Genomic DNA, 17729 nt, shown 5'->3' with positions numbered 1-17729 from the left:
CTCTTTCACTACGTAAAATAATAAAAGAATGCAGAAAAACGTCTGAGCTTCTAGATGATACGCTACTTGCCCAAGGTCGACATCTGCCTCCTCGAATAACACGCATATTACCGTTGTTTTTTTTTATGGCATTTGTACAGTAGTCCTATAGGAAAGGTTTTACCAAATAAGCTTTGAAAAAAGTTTGGAGTACTTCAATTACATTCTTATAGGATGTATTCACAAGATGACGGTTCCGTAGCTGTTTTCTTTGCAAAGAGAGAAAAAAGGTCAAGCTAAGTGTTCTTTATCTATCAGTTTTTCACCCATTATAAATTGCTTTATTTTTATTTTGCTTTAACGAGAGAGAGAGAGAGAGAGAGAGAGAGAGAGTAAAGTATTCAGCTATGCAAATGTATTTTTCCAACAGTGAATGGATGGCAGACAAACAAACATAAAGAATTCCCTTTCATACGCACTGCTTTCATTAATTCCAAATTTATTTTCTTTCCATTTTGTAATTGCCTGAAACTTTTTTCTGTATATAATTTTCCATAGACAGTTTCCACGGAACCAGAAGATTGTAGCGAGGTTAATGTTGGCTATGACTAGATGTAAAAAAAAAAAATAATTGAATTTCTAAATAAGTAAGAAAACAAAAAAAGTCAGTCAATCATTTTAACATGAGAAATATCTAAAAATCGGAAAAATACTGCTTCCATATTCCGAAAACAGAATATAGTCCATATCTTCAGGAATCCTGAAAATCCCTCGAATGCAATCCGCCAAAGGTTGCCTTTGTTCCTACTCTTCTCTCCGTTACTTGCAGCTCCCAGGAGAACCCAAGATTGCCCTCTACATCAAGGGAAATTGTTTCATTAACTCGATTTTGCAGGAAACGGTTGGTCATAGAACGAGGCGAGATTTTACATACCTTGTGTCTATGCCATGGGGTTTCAAGAGATCACAAGAAGCATTGTTTACAGGGATTTTCAATATGAACTAACTCACCTCAGCATTTGAGCGATAAATGTTGAATGTGAGGTGAACCTTGCAAGGTCCTTTAATAAAGAGTGAAATCGTCTAATTCCAGCAATTCATGAACTTCACACAGGCGATGCTAACTGGTTTCATTAGGATGGAGTTACTCATTAAGATCTAGATATATTTCCCAAGAAAATGGTTAGCTATTTAGACAGACAATAATTTCTATTTTAATATAGGCATTACAGACATCAAAATACATATGTATGAGCAGCTTTATTTTCCCTTAATTTTTCCATTCGAATTTACTTGATGACCTGGATATTGCTCATATTTTGATAGGTTTTTCATTATACTTTGATGTATCATCAACACGTTAGATAATCAGTCATTTCCAACACCACTCTGAAGACTAAATGCTTGACAACATGCCGTTAGTAAAGCGTTATGCTGAGGGATGTTTAGGGTGTTTTCTGATGAGAGGAAGTTTTACCAGGAATATATTTCCTTTTGCTCTCTATATCGTTTCTTTATCTCTTTACTCTGTTTAACTTTATTTGGCTCCCTTTTTTGTTATAAGTTCTGTCAGTTATATTATTTTTCTTTTTACTAAGGATATTCATAACGTTACTTAAAAACTTCGAGGATTGGTGCAAGTTAGTCATAGTCTACAGTGACAAAAGACTGTAAATGAACTGAGCAAAATGTAACATTATAAATCTGTATTTCCTCAACTGATCAATGAATCCATGAAACAGTTAAGCAAGTAACTAATGCAGGACCCAAGCAGATGTACATTGAAATAAAGCATGCATTATTGGGAAGGAGTTGGGCAAGAGGGAAGGTTCTATTTTATGCATTGCAAAATCTCCATATATTAATCGTTAAGAAAGTGATTGTGAAAAAAATACTTCGACGATAAAGACACTGAGAGTAAAATCTACAGTTAAGAAAATATTCGAAACAGTTAAATAAATATGAGAATACATGTGCTTAGGAAGTTAGCATTTATAAACTAGCATTTCCTATCGAGTATTGTAACTTGTCAACAGACGTAATATCTCTTATACAAGATCACACAGAAAGCATTTCTGCAAATATGCATCTTAGTCAAGTATTAAAAAAACTAAAACCCCCTGATGGTGATAGACCCTCTTCTGTAAAGATGAAAGATCGAAGGAAGTCAGGACAGACAGAGTTAGCGAATTGCAACAACGTTTACGGTGGTGTTATGTGATCTGCAAACCACCTGCTGTAAAAAAAAAAAGTGGCCAAAATTGTCAGTTCATTTATACGTTAAATTAAATCCTACTGTATTCAGTTTTATTGCATGGTTGGTCCTACATTCACAGTGAAGGTGGGTGATACGGCTGATGGCAGCTAAGGAACGCCAGTTTTTGCTCTCTTATAAATTACGGTTATTAATAATATTCTGAAATATTAACACGCAATAAGATTCAGATACTTTCACCCTTTCACAGATACATTTGTATTCATAGGAAAGATAAAAAAAAAAAAACAGAGAAAAAAGCAAATAACGAGACAAAGAGAAAGAAAAGATAATATAATTTGGAAGGAGAGCGACAAAGAGCAAAAAGAGTTCAGTATTTGCAAGTGGGGACAAAATTACGAACGTTATTTGCATAGTACGTTCTTGAAGTTTCACACAATAAGGTTGCGGCTAACATAAATGAACTGTTAACTGGTTAATCTTTTACCCAGCTAATGATAATTATTGTTAATATAGAATACCATGCTGGCTGTGGTAACTTAAATTCACAAGCAATGTTGTTATTATGTTCGTAGTTTTCAACAGGAGAAATGGGCCTAACTTAAAGTTTCTAAGGACTTCGCTGCACACACCGGTGTTAGGATGTGGAAATGTGACATGCACAAATGCCGAATATGGTGGGTTAGTTAAAACCCTACTACTATCGGAGGTTACTGACTTTTTCTCTCGAAGCACGGAAGTAGAAGTCAAAAAGGTTCCGATCATCGACACCGGTAGAGGAAACGTCAAACTTAACGCATTCTTTATCATTAATAATTTTTTGTCTATTGTGATCATAGCAATTAGTGCTATGTGATAAAACAAATGTTGATGTGTCACTATTGCTCGATTATTGTTTAGCATTTGTTTATATTTAAAAGGCCTGATGGAGATAAAAACAGCTATTACTGAACTTTTTTTATCAGAAGTCTTATATGGTTTTTCATTTGCAACGAGGTTGCACTTAGTTCATTTACTAATGCTTCAGAAAGGTGCAGGGTATTCTACCAGAACAATCATACCTATACTATTTTTTCCTTCAAAGGTTGATAGTGTATGTATTTTTATCATTATTAGAAACATTTCCTGCACGAATTGTTTCATTAAATGACAAAAATGCACACCGTCATCCCTTGAAGGGGTCGAAGTTAAATTAATGCAAATTCCTTTAAAATTTTCAGAAAATGGATACCTTTATCAAAGGTTTTGGTATAATATTTAGATGTATTTGTTGTAATGATGTGTTGATATGTCCAGCATACATCTGTGCATCAAGACTACTGTTTAACGAAACATTACTCGGCCATAAAAGCTACGCACGAAGGGTGCGCCCCATAAATAATGCTTAACGAGGCAGAATCACAGAGTTTGAGTTGTGAAATAAAAGTGCTGAGCAAAACTCATCGATTGGGGAGGACCACGAAAGGAATCAGGAAGTGTGGATCCGCCAGTGGGAGGAGGAGGGTTTGCTGAAAACAGCCTCGAGATGGGAAGCCTCTAGTAATCATGCCCAGGGCAGATGCCCTGATTATGGCACTACTGCGTGCATCCCAGGAGAACATCGGTCCAACATCTGCGGTTCAACTGCCGTCCCATGACCTCGAAACTCAGATTCAGCACAGCTGGAATTTACTGCCTTATCCCAGCATACAAAGATGGCTTACACAGACATAGGAATGTCGTCTGAGGTTTGCTCTCGAACACCTTTTGCATAACAAAAATAACTGAAGAAATGTCATCTTGACTGATGAGATGTACCAATCAGTGGTGGCCTGACAGGCCCTCTCTGGAGAAGTGCAGTACATCCATCGCTGAGCTGCGAGTGGCAGATTCACAGTATCATATTCAGAGTGGGTGTAGGCATATGGTCCAGACAAGCTTGTCAAGATTGATGGCCTCTTCATAGGGGATAAATGTCGGAACCCTTGAAAAAGTGCTGCTTAAGTTGGTCCATGACCAGATTCCATCCACAAGAGCCTGATGGTGAGTGCCTGTCTATAGGGTAATCTTGGAATTGAAGTTCTGCATTGGCCATCCAATTATACAGAATAGATCATGATTTGTTTTTGGAAAACCTGGATGTGTGACGTTTATGTAATCATGACTAAAATCTAAGACTATTTTTGGATTGAAAAATTCTGGTTGTTTGCTTTGAAAATAAGATCAATCCATCTCATATATCAAATTAAAAGGGTTAGTCAAATTTATACTGCTATGCTGAGTAGTATATTTATTTCTCTGATTTGATATGTTATTTGCTTATATATATTTGAATTATATAATATATATATATATAAATATAGATCAATCCATTTATATATATAAAATATATATATATATATATATATATATATTATATATATATATTATTTATATTTATATATATATATATTATAATTATATATACACACACATATATATATACATATATAATATATACATACATGCATACATATGCATGTTTATATATATATATATATATATATATATATATATATATATATATATATATATATATATATATATATATATATATATATATATATGTATATACATATATGTACATACATATCTATATATGTGTATATGTATATATATATGTATATGTATATATATATATAAATAAATATATATATATATATATATATATATATATATATATATATATATATATATATATATATATATAATATATATATATATATATATATATATATAGTATATATATATATATATATATATATTATAGTGGTTTTCTGTAGTGCAGACGCTGATTCTTTGTATTTAAGGGGGAAATCATATAAATGACAGTAGGGATTACAAAGTAGAAAAAATATGTACCTGGATGGAGCAAATGTGAAGATTTAGGAGTGGCCCACAAAACCTCGTCAAGATTTGGGGCAGTGATTGGCTCAACAGGAAAAGACCTGGAGATAGTCGCTGTTTCCTCCTGACTAAGACTCAAATTTAATTAACCTCCAGCTGCTTTTTCCCATTTTACTGGCAGAGACCATTTCTCTAATCTTCAGGTCATAGCCAGTGACACTGCCTGGAGCCAAGCCCCAAGCAACCTCCTGAAGCTTAGTAAGGAACCAGCTCCCTACATCAGCAGTTAGTCCGCATCTTGCTAGGGTGAATCGCTGTCCGTCAGACGATTGACCCTCTGACAGGGTGGTTGCTCACTTTCAATTCATACTTAGCATCTGAAGCCGCTCAAGAGAAGCACAGATCTCTGCAAACCCAAAATCTTGTGTTCAAGCATCACCAGGAAACAAACAAAGTATGTCCAGGAGAGGGAAATGGTTAGCCAGTACACTTTTTCTCCGAATCGTTTTTATTATCTCTCTCACGCACTTCGCAACAGAAGTAAATCTCTTGTATCTTCGATTTAATCAGTGAACTTATCATATCCAGTGAGTGGTCCTAGAAACAGTGCGTAACTTAATTTATTCCTCTTGCCAAGAAGTGAGTAGATTAATGTAATACACTCCAGCTTGAGGTTAACTCATTACTAGAGAGATTGTACTTTGTTAATAATCTTATCTGGAATTGTTTCACTTCCAGGAGTATTATCATTGCCGTTTACCAATGAAACCGTTCTTCTGTGTTATATATTGTATATATATATATATATATATATATATATATATATATATATATATATATATATATATATATATATATACAGGGTGTTTCGAAATTAGAGCCCTCCCCTCTACAGCATAAACTAAAATTGATATGGACAAAAACAAAAGTAATTCAGAATAGGTATTTATTTAAGTTTCTCTCTGAGTATTTAATATTTTGTGTGGCCTCCATCTGCCTGTACCACAGCCTACATTCTTCAGGGGTATGATTTCAGTAAATCGCAAAAAAGCTGAGACTTAAACTCCATTTCCCTGAGCACTTTGGTCACCTCTCTTCACAGGTCATTGAGGCTTGGTATACCATCATAGTTCACTGTGCGAGTTTCAGCACAATCTTTTAAGATACTACCAATGTTTTCTCACACATTAAGGTCAGGGGAGCTACCTGGAAATTCATTTGACGAGAAGAAATTGATACCACTGTTTCAAAACAGCTCCTGTGTCTGAAGAGCCTTGAAACATGGTGCCTTATCATGCAAAAATGTGACTTCTTCAACAGATAACACATTTTCAGGATCTTTTAGGAAAGGAAATATTCCACCAGTAAGCACAGTTTCTCTGAAGTGTTCACCATTCCATGACTGTCCTTTTTCTTTGATGATCCACATTAACCGTTTGGCTGTGAAACAGAAAAATTCTCAAACATTCAGGAAATTTCACAACTTGGCGATAGTGCACGCCATTGCTGACATCATCCAACTTTGCAGCCCAAATGAGGTCATTTTTATTATTTGGCTTCCTGACTGTGTAAATGAAGAATTCATCTGATGCGGCAACATGGAGAAAGTCAGCTTCATCCCAATCCTTAAGAAATGAACCACAAAACCATGCACGGTCTTCTCTCTGTTGCTGAGTGATGTTGGGCTTGTTGATGACGTGAAATGGCTTGATACCAGATTTTTTCAACTCACGATATACAGCACTATAACTTCTATTCTTTCCTCTTTTTGTTTCTAGTTCAAGCGCCAGTTTACATAAAGACTTTCTTGGTCTACCCACTGCCTCAGCTATGATGGCTTTTGACTCCCGAGAAAGGACTTCAGGCCTTCCAAGATTCTAACTCTTTTTGTAACAACAGTCATATGGATTTTTGTTCCAGTTTCTTTTAACAAAGGATTCATCTCCTTTAATGTATTTAGCTATCCAGGAAAGTGAAATGAAGGATGCGCCAGCATCACTGGCTTCTCTGAAGGTTATAGCCTGGATTCGGTCAATCCATCTGATTTCCTCCGAGTCGTTAGCCATGGCTGTATCTAACTCCGTCACTCAGTCCGAAAATACAAGAAATGTAAAATGAAAAATAGCTTAATAGAAACTTAAAATAATGTACTTGGAGATAGGCTATAGCAGAAAATTTCATAACTTTCCATTTGTTCTGTGGAGTGTGGGGGGCGCTCTAATTTCAAAACACCCGGTATATATATGGTGTAGTATTGTGATGAAATTATGAATGAAAAACCCCTCTTTATGAAACGCTCAACTCAGAGAATGTATAGAGCTTAAAAATGACGTGAACAAAACAAACCCAAATTTTACCAATTTTGGACGGATGAGGCAAATTAGAATTATGCAGAAATTATAAGAAGTAAAATTCCGCACCAGGGTGAATCTTAAAACTTTCTGTTCCGACTTGACGAGTTCTATCAGATTTTGGCTTACGTCAGTGGCCTGGGTCATGGCTAGTTTTTGATAAATACGTACCTGTAAAAAAAAAAAATCGTATTAATAGGCGTGAGCTGTGGCAAACAACAACAATTTTTGGAATACTGTCACATTAAGGAATTAGATCTGACTGAATATTTGAATAAAAAAACAAGTAACAATTTATTTTCATTCTATGATACAAAACAGCCATTTCTTATTTCAAAAATAAAATTCTGGAAACATTACATTATTAAGTTTTTTAACTAGCCACTTCATAGCCTTAGAACTACTTGCAAACAGATGTATGTGGCATATTTAAAACTACATTTACTTTATACTCTCGTCTTACTAAATAGACTTCACATGGTAAAATATGAAATTATTACTGAAAATTAAGAGGCTAAAAGTTAGCTTTTATCATGCCAGTATCTTATGATGTTGAATATTTGATAGAAACAACTTTAATAACGTTGTCATTAAACGAAAATACGATCTCGTTCGTTATCAATTCCTATTTATCTTACGGAATAATTTATTTTTTTTTTGTCCGGCTAAAGGAAGGTCTCATTTTTATCTGAATTTTTGGTGAATAATCTGTTACATTTCATTTATAGTTCCACTGAGTAATCTTCCGCAGCTACATTCAAGATAACTAAGCACACTTTAAAAAAAAAAATGCTTTGTTTTTCGTTATCTTTTTATGTGTATATATTTCCATATGATTTCAGTTTAATAAGATATCGTTATTCGAGTGTTCCTTTTGTTTTAGCGTTACGACACTGAATGTGCACATTTCATTACAAAACTTTCTGAATATCTTTTATGTTAATTTGAACTAATTATAGTTAGGTTCTTAATTTACATCACAAGGAGACTCTGTTCCCCTATGGCCTTTTAGTCTTGCTTGGCAACTAAGGCGAAAGACATCTGCATTGGAGGATAAATTAGCCAATTATAGACTTAGCTCTTAATCAACACCTTTCAAGTTGCTTGCTAATTAAGGTTCATTTAGGTTTCTGTTCTCTAGGTATTACAAAACCTTTCGGGATTTTAATGACATTTACTCAAACCTCTTGACAGCGTTATTCTGCGACTTGGATATCGCCAGCTAAGAACGATCATTCTAAAACCTCTGAACGAGAATCATATTACAAAAGGATGCACGAAACCTAACAGCAAGAGAGAGAGGCACACATGCATACACATACATATAAGACTTACAGGAATAATGCCTGAACTAGATAGAAAGGAAAAATGAGGGAACTGAAATTGAATACTACAAAATTACCTAATTAACTTGTTTGTTTCTTTAGTATTGTGTCGCGTCCCATAAAGTGGAGTTTTCATTAAAAATAATATAATTCCAAAATGGACGAAGTACTCTTTAGATATTTTCACTATCTGCCAATGTCCTCTGCTGTGTGGATTTGGCTAATCCCTCACCAATCGGGTATCTGACGGTATTACGGTAACAACGCAGACGATTTTATCATTGTTGGCCACTTAAACGTTTGAGCATTTTTCTTTTGATATGTTAATGACTTTGTGCTATTGTTAGTAGTGTAAAACCTATGAAGAACATAAAGGCTAAGATATTTAGGTAATAAGCTAATAATACGTTTTCACATTTCAGTTGTACTCTGATTATCAAAACCTTTATTTAGAATCTTCCGTTTCCTTCTTAACCCAGTATACAACCATATGATATAAGGAAACGTTAATGCATTTCCACAGTATTAAAATTAAGGAATGGGAAAACTGCTCATTCATCGCTGTTATACGAGGAGGACTGTTCAGTCTTAGCTTAGACGTTAACGTTACTGTTCTTGTTCTTATTGTATCAAAAATATCTGAGTTTAGTTAGTCTACAGCTTAACTTTATAAATAACAGCATAGCTGAGTAAAAGAATTTAAACATAACAAGCAGTTACTATATTAAAACATCAAACGCAACCATGCAGTCATATTCCTTGTGGCTGTAGTTCCTCGTTGGACAGGTCGGTATAGTTCTCGGCTAGCACTCTGCTGGGTCCGCGTTCTATTCTCCAGCCGGCCAGTGAAGAATTAGAGGAATTTATTTCTGGTGATAGAAACTCATTTCTCGCTATAATGTGGTTCGGATTCCACAATAAGCTGCAGGTCCCGTTGCTAGGTAACCGATTGGTTCTTAGCCACGTAATATAAGTCTAATCCTTCGGGCCAGCCCTAGGAGAGCTGTTAACCAGCTCAGTGGTCTGGTTAAACTAAAGGATACTTTTATTTTTTTTTCCTTGTGGCTGTTTAACGTCATCATGGAATAACGTGAGAATGTCTCAGAGCCGGATCACAAAAAGTCCCTAAAAATTCCAGTCGTGTTATGACAACATTTATGTAAGTCAACCGTGCACCTACCACGTTTCATTAATCATATCTTCCACTCAGTTTAAGAAGATAAACGTTTATTATCTACTGAAATCTTTATTGCTCTTTATAACTGAAAATATCTCCCAGGCGTAGATGAAGGTCTTTCTTGTTTGACGGATACATTTACCTTGACCCAAAAAACCATCACATTTCTGAAAAAAGTTTCCATTTTTAAGGAGTAAGGAAAGTATAAAAGTGTCTGCTATTGTAAAGAATCAGTGAGACAAGATATATTCACAAGTGACACGAATTCAGCTTAACTGGAATGAGGTACTACATACCATCAGTCATAACAGCACTATCGGTTCTTCAAGAAATTGTACTTCTGAAAAACATCTTCGTATATTTTCGTAATCCACGATAATTCTGTAATGACACTTCTCTTAGCAGTCTGAAGGCCAATATACAGTTTTTACTTCATACTTCTGGATTTTTATTAGAGTGAAAAAAGCTCCTAAACCCTTTGTCTTCAGTGATCATTCATTTTCAATTTATCAGTCTCACGTACTACTGTATCACGAATTGGTGTCAGATGGTCATATAGGCTTAGGAAAAATAAGCAGGGAATGTAAACCAATGTTTGTTATAAAGCCCTAAGAAATGTGAAGCCCTCCTATCAGTGTGTGGCACTCAAAGTGAGAACAGATTAGACTATTCACCCCTGAATTTCAGTCATTTCTCTCTTATTGCTCTAAAATAAAAAAAAGAACGCGTCCTAACTTACTGTAATATAGCTTAGCTCGACTAGCCGCGATCTTAAGCCTAACTAATGACAGAGATATTGCTCAGTATACTGTAAAACTACCTCTTAAAGTTGCTTCGCAGGTAAATCTATAACTGATAACCTTCGTCTAAAGAGAATTCTTTTCCGTATGGAAATGCATTGCAATCGAGACTGTTTAGGGTGTGGACCAAGTTCCCAGATATTTATTCAGGCCAAAAATTGAATAGAAATACCTTTTATTTATATGGATAACTATTTGGGGAAATGTTAACAGTAAACTGATTAACAGTTATGATAGAGAAATTTTGTACAAATATGTTCATGAAATTCTGGCTACAAAAGATAGCTTGTATATGATGAAAATATCAAATAGTAAACTATGTGAAAACTGCAAAGAGCCAGAAAGTGTGATTCATTTAATCTATTTCTGTAAGTGCAACAAGAAACTGCTTAACTAGAATTGTGTCACATCAAGACGAAAAGCTTATTGAAAATTTTAAAATTGGATTTTGAAGCATATTAAAAAAAGGACAGTAACACTGCTTCCATTTTGATTTGTGACTATGTTGTTGGGATTTGGTTAGCCCACAAAGCAGGAATAAAGAAAACGATGGTATTGGAAGGTTTATAAAATAAAGTATAAAAACGATATATACTGATAAAATCTTATATGGGTAACTACAGAAAAATATTAATATTGAAATACATAGATACGTAAAATGTACATAAAATATTTGTCAACCCAAATGGCAAGATAAAATTATATTTGTGGTAAAGTCAAGTCAACTTTGATTAAATGCTGATAGTAATACTATTAAAATGTAAAATATTGCATATTTTCTCTAATAAAAGATAAACAAAAGATATATAAAGTTGAGTTAGGTTTAGGTTGCTTGATATTAAGACTTCATGAGTGCTTTACCAACAGCTTTCAGTTACTTTGTTGACTGCTACCACTTACGGGCATTCAGGATTTCATTCAATTCTTAGGGCACTTCAGTTTGTGTCATCGGATCGGTTGTACATTTTGTTTTCCTTACCATTTTAATAATCATGATAATGCCATCGTTGTTTATATTATCACATATTGACAGTTTATCATTTCTCTGCAGTGTAATATTATCCAATTCGGCGTTTTAACACAAGCAACAATTATGTTGAAAATTTTTTCCTTATAAAATTCAAGGAAGTTGCCGGGGAGCCTTTGTTCCCTCACATTCCAGTTCAGCTATCCGGAAGTCTATACATTTATTAATTTCCGTTCCTGCTTCTCGGTTTTTCTGATGATAATATTCAGTTACTTAGTCTCACAGAGTAGGGACTAATGCTGCCTGAGGAAATTTTACATAATCTCTTTCTAGGAAATTTCATTATAATAATAATTTATATATATATATATATATATATATATATATATATATATATATATATATATATATATATATATATATATATATATATATATACATATATATATACACATATATATATATATATATATATATATATATATATATATATATATATATATATATATATATATATATATATATATATATATATATATATATATATATATATATATATATATATATATATATATATATATATATATATATATATATATATATATATATATATACAACATTCCCTTTCACTGAAATTCTTTATTAATGAATATGTAACGTTTAGTGAAGCTAATGTTTTCTGAAAATGCTCCAAGAAAGGAACTGAAAACCACTTGAACTACCCTCTGGGTACTATATCTGTTCTGATTCCTCTATGACCTAATGACGTTTTGAAAGTCTGCGGCATAGTCCTTATGCTATGCATAATAAGAAATTTTACTGGAATTTTGATTTATTAATGTGGACGCAGAGATATATATATATTTTTTATGACGCCCATTTTCTCTATTTTAGCACCTACCAACGCGTTTGCATGGAAGGCAGTATCTTCTTAATTATCTATTGCATTATTCTCAACAAACTTGCTTTTTTTTACAACACGTTATTATATTGGAGTATATTACTTAATGCCTAGTGCCTAGTTTCTTTTGTTTATCTGCAAAGTAACTTTGGATGGCTTTTTTCATTAGATTGCTGTGAAAATTGATGTCTTGAAGAACCGTTTACTCCTGTCATTAATTGAGCTGAGACGCTCTTGGTTAGACACAGTCTTTTTATAATTTAGGAACGATCCAACACAAAACCAACTACAGATGGTATCAAATTACCTGAGCCAAGATGACTTGACACTAGAGCGACCACCAATCGTACATACCTGGAACGACCGAGCGGTCAAAATGACAGGACATGTATTGGCATTGTAAAAGTCTACATTTTCGCTCATTTAAAACATCTTTATTCATTGGTGCATAATCATTCATAGTGAGGAAATAAAATAAAGTTGTTGACATAATCAGTAATATAAGATTCCTCAATTATCTCAAGAAAACTTGCATAATTACTAGCTAACCTGAAATAGATGAAATATTATAATTTGCAACATTGCACTGAAATAAGAAATGTATTACAAGTAATTACAAGATTAAGATTAATTAATGCAGCAGTCTTTTTCTAAGGCTGGACTTCATAACAGTAGGTGAAAAGAACACCTCTTCCTTGGAACGACGGCACTGACGAGTGACCGGCGCATTTCAGCTCCTATTAACAGTCGTTACTGTCAGTAAAGCGAAGGTTTATCGTTATAGTACTTATGTTTATACCTTTTAGGTTACTGAAATAACAACGCCTGAAATGAGATTCAGTACAACTTAATCTGTATTTGATTACTATAATGTAAAACATAATTTTATTAATATTTATCAAAATAAAAAAAGTAGTTTTTACTTAAAAAAACAAATAACTGAAAAATAAATAATAAAAAATACCCATGTGCGATAATGCGTTGTCAGTTTAAATGTTCTCACTTTCTACTCTAGAGAGTAATGTCATTTTTTCAAGTACATATTTTTGCAAGGGAGTTTCCTGAACACCTTCCTTGTGCATCTGCTGCATTCAGATCTCTTACATTTGTGGTAAATGTCTGAAGTCTTATTCCCATTGCAGTATCCTATTTGGCACTGTTCTATTTTCTTAGTATTTATGGAAACTTCTGCTTCAATATCGCATCAATATGGCTTCCACTGCTGTTTACCGTGTTGCTATTTTCGAACGTTTCCGGAAGTTCCTCGGCTGACTGATGAAGGAAGGAAATCACGACGGGATATCTTCTGCCCTCTTACTTTCCTGTGAAGAACTGATGCATCGATGGCTGCTGGATCAATTATATTATCAAATATTTGGACTGGCCATCTTCATGAAGCTGCTTTACTGCTGTACAATGAACCATTTGATCTATGATGTTAACTCCCTACTTCGAAGTAGTACAGTTATTTACAGTTCCATTAATTGTCTTTGCATCATTTCCAATGTCTACAGGTGTGTTAACGCTACAAAATATTAGTACTTTTTCGTTTGGCCTACAATGATACAGGTCAGGGTGTATTGATTATTTTTTAGCACTACTAACGTTTCCAGAGGCCGTGTAATAGTGTTTGTTTTAAATAACTCCTAAAATAACTGATGGATTTCCATGATATCAAAGCAGGGAGCGCTTCATACAATGGCTTAATTTTGGAAATACTGTGCATTGCCAATTACATTTCATTAACTTTTACTTAAGAAAATGAGGCTAAAGCCAGTCTTAGCCACCAACACATTCGCAAAAGTGATGACGTCCTCAGTGACGTTGGTATAACGTTTCTTCCCCTGTACCTCCCATCCCCGAATTGTTAAACGCCTGTTTAACTCCATAGATAATTGTCATATGACCTACCCCAAGCAATACGAAATTCTTTGTCAGTAAAGTTCAGCATACCTGGTAATGTGATTCGTGACTTTAGACTTTACCTAAACACAAGACCAACCTTTTATATCTTACCCACTCACTTACATTGAAGATCAAAGAATGAGACTTATGACAGGAGACGAAAAGCCATGCTAACCCTACACTTGCACTTCAAGCGAGTGTTGTAAAGCAATAGAAATATAGTTTTCTTTAGGTTAAGCCGTAAGATTCATTCTTCCATACAACACAGGTTACTCGATACATCAATTGCCAGGAAGAAAATGACAGAGAGCATTGTTTGATATAATTTATCATATCAATTTCACCAGAGAGAAGCTGAATTCCTTAGAAGGTAGACTTCTAAAAGATGTTTTTATAAGGGCATTGACATCGGCCATTTGATAAATTTTGAAATCATATATATATATATATATATATATATATATATATATATATATATATATATATATATATATATATATATATATATATATATATATATATATATATATATATATATATTTTTTTTTTTTTTTTTTTTTTTTCAACCTATAGTTTTATATATTTATTTACGTTATAAGTACCAGTACCTATTTTTGTTACTTAAAAGGTATGTGACAAATATCATTGCGATTTTGTCACTGGAATTATACCAGACTTCAATTAATGAACCAATCAACCTTACTTTGAGAAACCCATTGACATTGTCTACATGCCAAGCTGATATACTCGTATCAAAGTATTCATTAGCTTTGCTTTTCCAAAATAATGTTATCACCAATTGCTGGAAAGCATAGATATATGAGGGATGAAAAAAAAAAACAAGAAATGGACACTTATACATCTTACTCATTATCACTCTCAAGGAAAAGAACGTTTTCCTTGTCACTATCAATGTTGATGATGACCGGATCTATACTGTCTTGAATACTATTTGAAAACCAGTAATCATCTTCAAAATATCTTGATCTCCTGGACAGCGCCAGCCACGTCTCCCTGTTACAGCAAGCCTGGCCTCTTCAAGCCTGGCAAAGAGATCAGCACGGGTAAACCGCTGCAACGAGGAGCGCACATGTCGTTTCATACAGCCCCACACCTGCTCGATGGCGTTGAGCTCAGGATGGGCAGGGGGCAAGCGAACCACTTCATGGCCCCATTCACGGATTATATTATCTACAATGTAAACTGGTTTCGGCCGGTTGCCCCTGCATATCTTTAGAAGCTCAGGGCGTGTTGCGTGAGCTGGATACTGTATTTTTCGAGACCTGAGCCAGTTAACCAAATCCTCCTTTTTTTGTAGCTGTTGTTGGGCATCGGCTATCTCCTGTCAATTGGCTATGGTATGGGGCGTTGTCTAGCACCAGCACCGAAGGATCCTCAAGCGACGGCAGGAGCTGTGATGTTAGCCACCGAATAAATATCTCTGAATTAATTTCTCCATGGTAGTCGCCGGTTTTATTTTTCGCAGGGAAGCATAAAAATGAATTTTCTACAAAACCTTTAGCTGCACCACCTGCTACCACCACAAACCTCTCTCCTTCTCCTGGTGGCACCTGCCGGCTGTAGGTGGCACTGGTGACAGATTGAGAGGTGTCCACCCACTCCTTGCAATGTTGCATTCTCGTCGTAAACCACGTCTCATCGACATACACTACTTCTCTTCCTTCATCACGATGTTGCTGGAGGGATCGTAGAGCATCAACTCGGCGGCAAACGACGTCCAAAGTTTCTTTCCTTAGGTACATTTTCCGCTGGGATGTTTTGTACTGAAACCCATGTTATGGAGGATTCGCCATACTGCCTTCTCAGATGTTTCTTCAGGAATGATATTTAGCATTTTAAGTTCTTCCGCTAAAGTGGCAATAGTGAAAATCGCTTAGCAGCAAACATGCTGTGCACATGTCTCCTAATGGAACCAGCGGTGAAGTTGTCAAAGACCAGAGGCGACGTATTTGATGATGCAGGTGGTGTTTCAGGTGGATGAGGATCCTTTCCACGGCTCACCAACACTCGGACAGCGTTCGAGTCATCCCCATAGCATCAGCAGCTCGTTCACATGGCCTGTAGGAAAAAAAATAAATATATTTAAAGAAACAAAATATATATATATATATATATATATATATATATATATATATATATATATATATATATATATATATATATATATATATATATATATATATATATATGGCTAGCAGTATATTGCAATATATCATGTACTTATTAAAGTCATACTTTTCTTCCCGATTTATACTAATTTTCAGGCGGTTTCTTTTTTTCTCTCTGTTGTAAATGGTGAAGAGTTTCAGCGCAATTATAGTTTTGCAATGGCGAGGACAAAGCAACATATTTGCCATGACTAAAGTCGAATCTATATGAAATAGTTCAGAGCTACTACTACAGCTGCTGCCGATGATTACCTTGGATGTACTAAAAGGGCTCTGAGGTAGGAGTCAAAGTCGGTGAAATTATTTCTGAATCCTGCTCCAGTCTTGCCCCAATAACATCATTCCAAATATAAAACTCTCTCAAGGAAAAAAATTGTTTTCTCTTTCTACTAATGTTTTTATTTTATTTATTTATTTTTTTTTGTCGCAAATCTAAAATTTGTAGGAGTCCGAGTAGAATATCTCTCAGTGCGATTCCACACCCCTGTTTTAAACCTCTTCTATTATGTAATTCTAATGTTCGATAATTTGTGTTAACCATCTAATCATTATCTACCACCATAAAACATTTTATTGCTCTTCCGGCTCATTTTATATGTGCAGTACACAATCTTTCCTAACAGGGATTTACTCGGTAGCCTAATAACAATGGGAATGAAGGAAAGAAAGCAAGAAGGAATGGGGAGTACTAGGATAGCCATAGGTGTAAACACCGAAGGAGGGTTGGGGGAACCTTTGCGTCACAGTTACGTGATTAAGTACCACTTCTTCGAAACGCTCTGAAGGAGGGGAAGAAGTTCCTCTTTTTTCTAAGAGTAAACGGCTTAATTAAGCACATCTGTCAATTCATTGTACCACCAAAAATTAGGCCACTGTTTGAAACATTCATTGCTGTAGTTTCATGGAAATTCATAAGCCGGTTTGTTAGATATTTGGGAAAAACACTATTACACGGCCTCTGGCAACGATTTTTAATAGTCTGCTGTGCAGTGATTTTTTCTATGTATATGGGAATCTCCATTCCAATAGGATTTACCCTCCCCACAAGACTTGTG

At 34.6% G+C, this 17729-nt stretch overlaps 1 pseudogene; it reads right to left on the bottom strand.

Annotated features, from left to right (window-relative positions):
- Positions 1-15178: 15178 nt before the first annotated feature.
- On the bottom strand, positions 15179-17334 carry LOC136830535 (uncharacterized; annotated as a pseudogene).
- Positions 17335-17729: the final 395 nt, after the last annotated feature.

Source organism: Macrobrachium rosenbergii, chromosome 47, assembly GCF_040412425.1.
Source record: "Macrobrachium rosenbergii isolate ZJJX-2024 chromosome 47, ASM4041242v1, whole genome shotgun sequence".
Taxonomy (NCBI): Eukaryota; Metazoa; Arthropoda; class Malacostraca; order Decapoda; family Palaemonidae; genus Macrobrachium; species Macrobrachium rosenbergii.
This window is presented reverse-complemented; position numbering and strand designations above follow the sequence as displayed.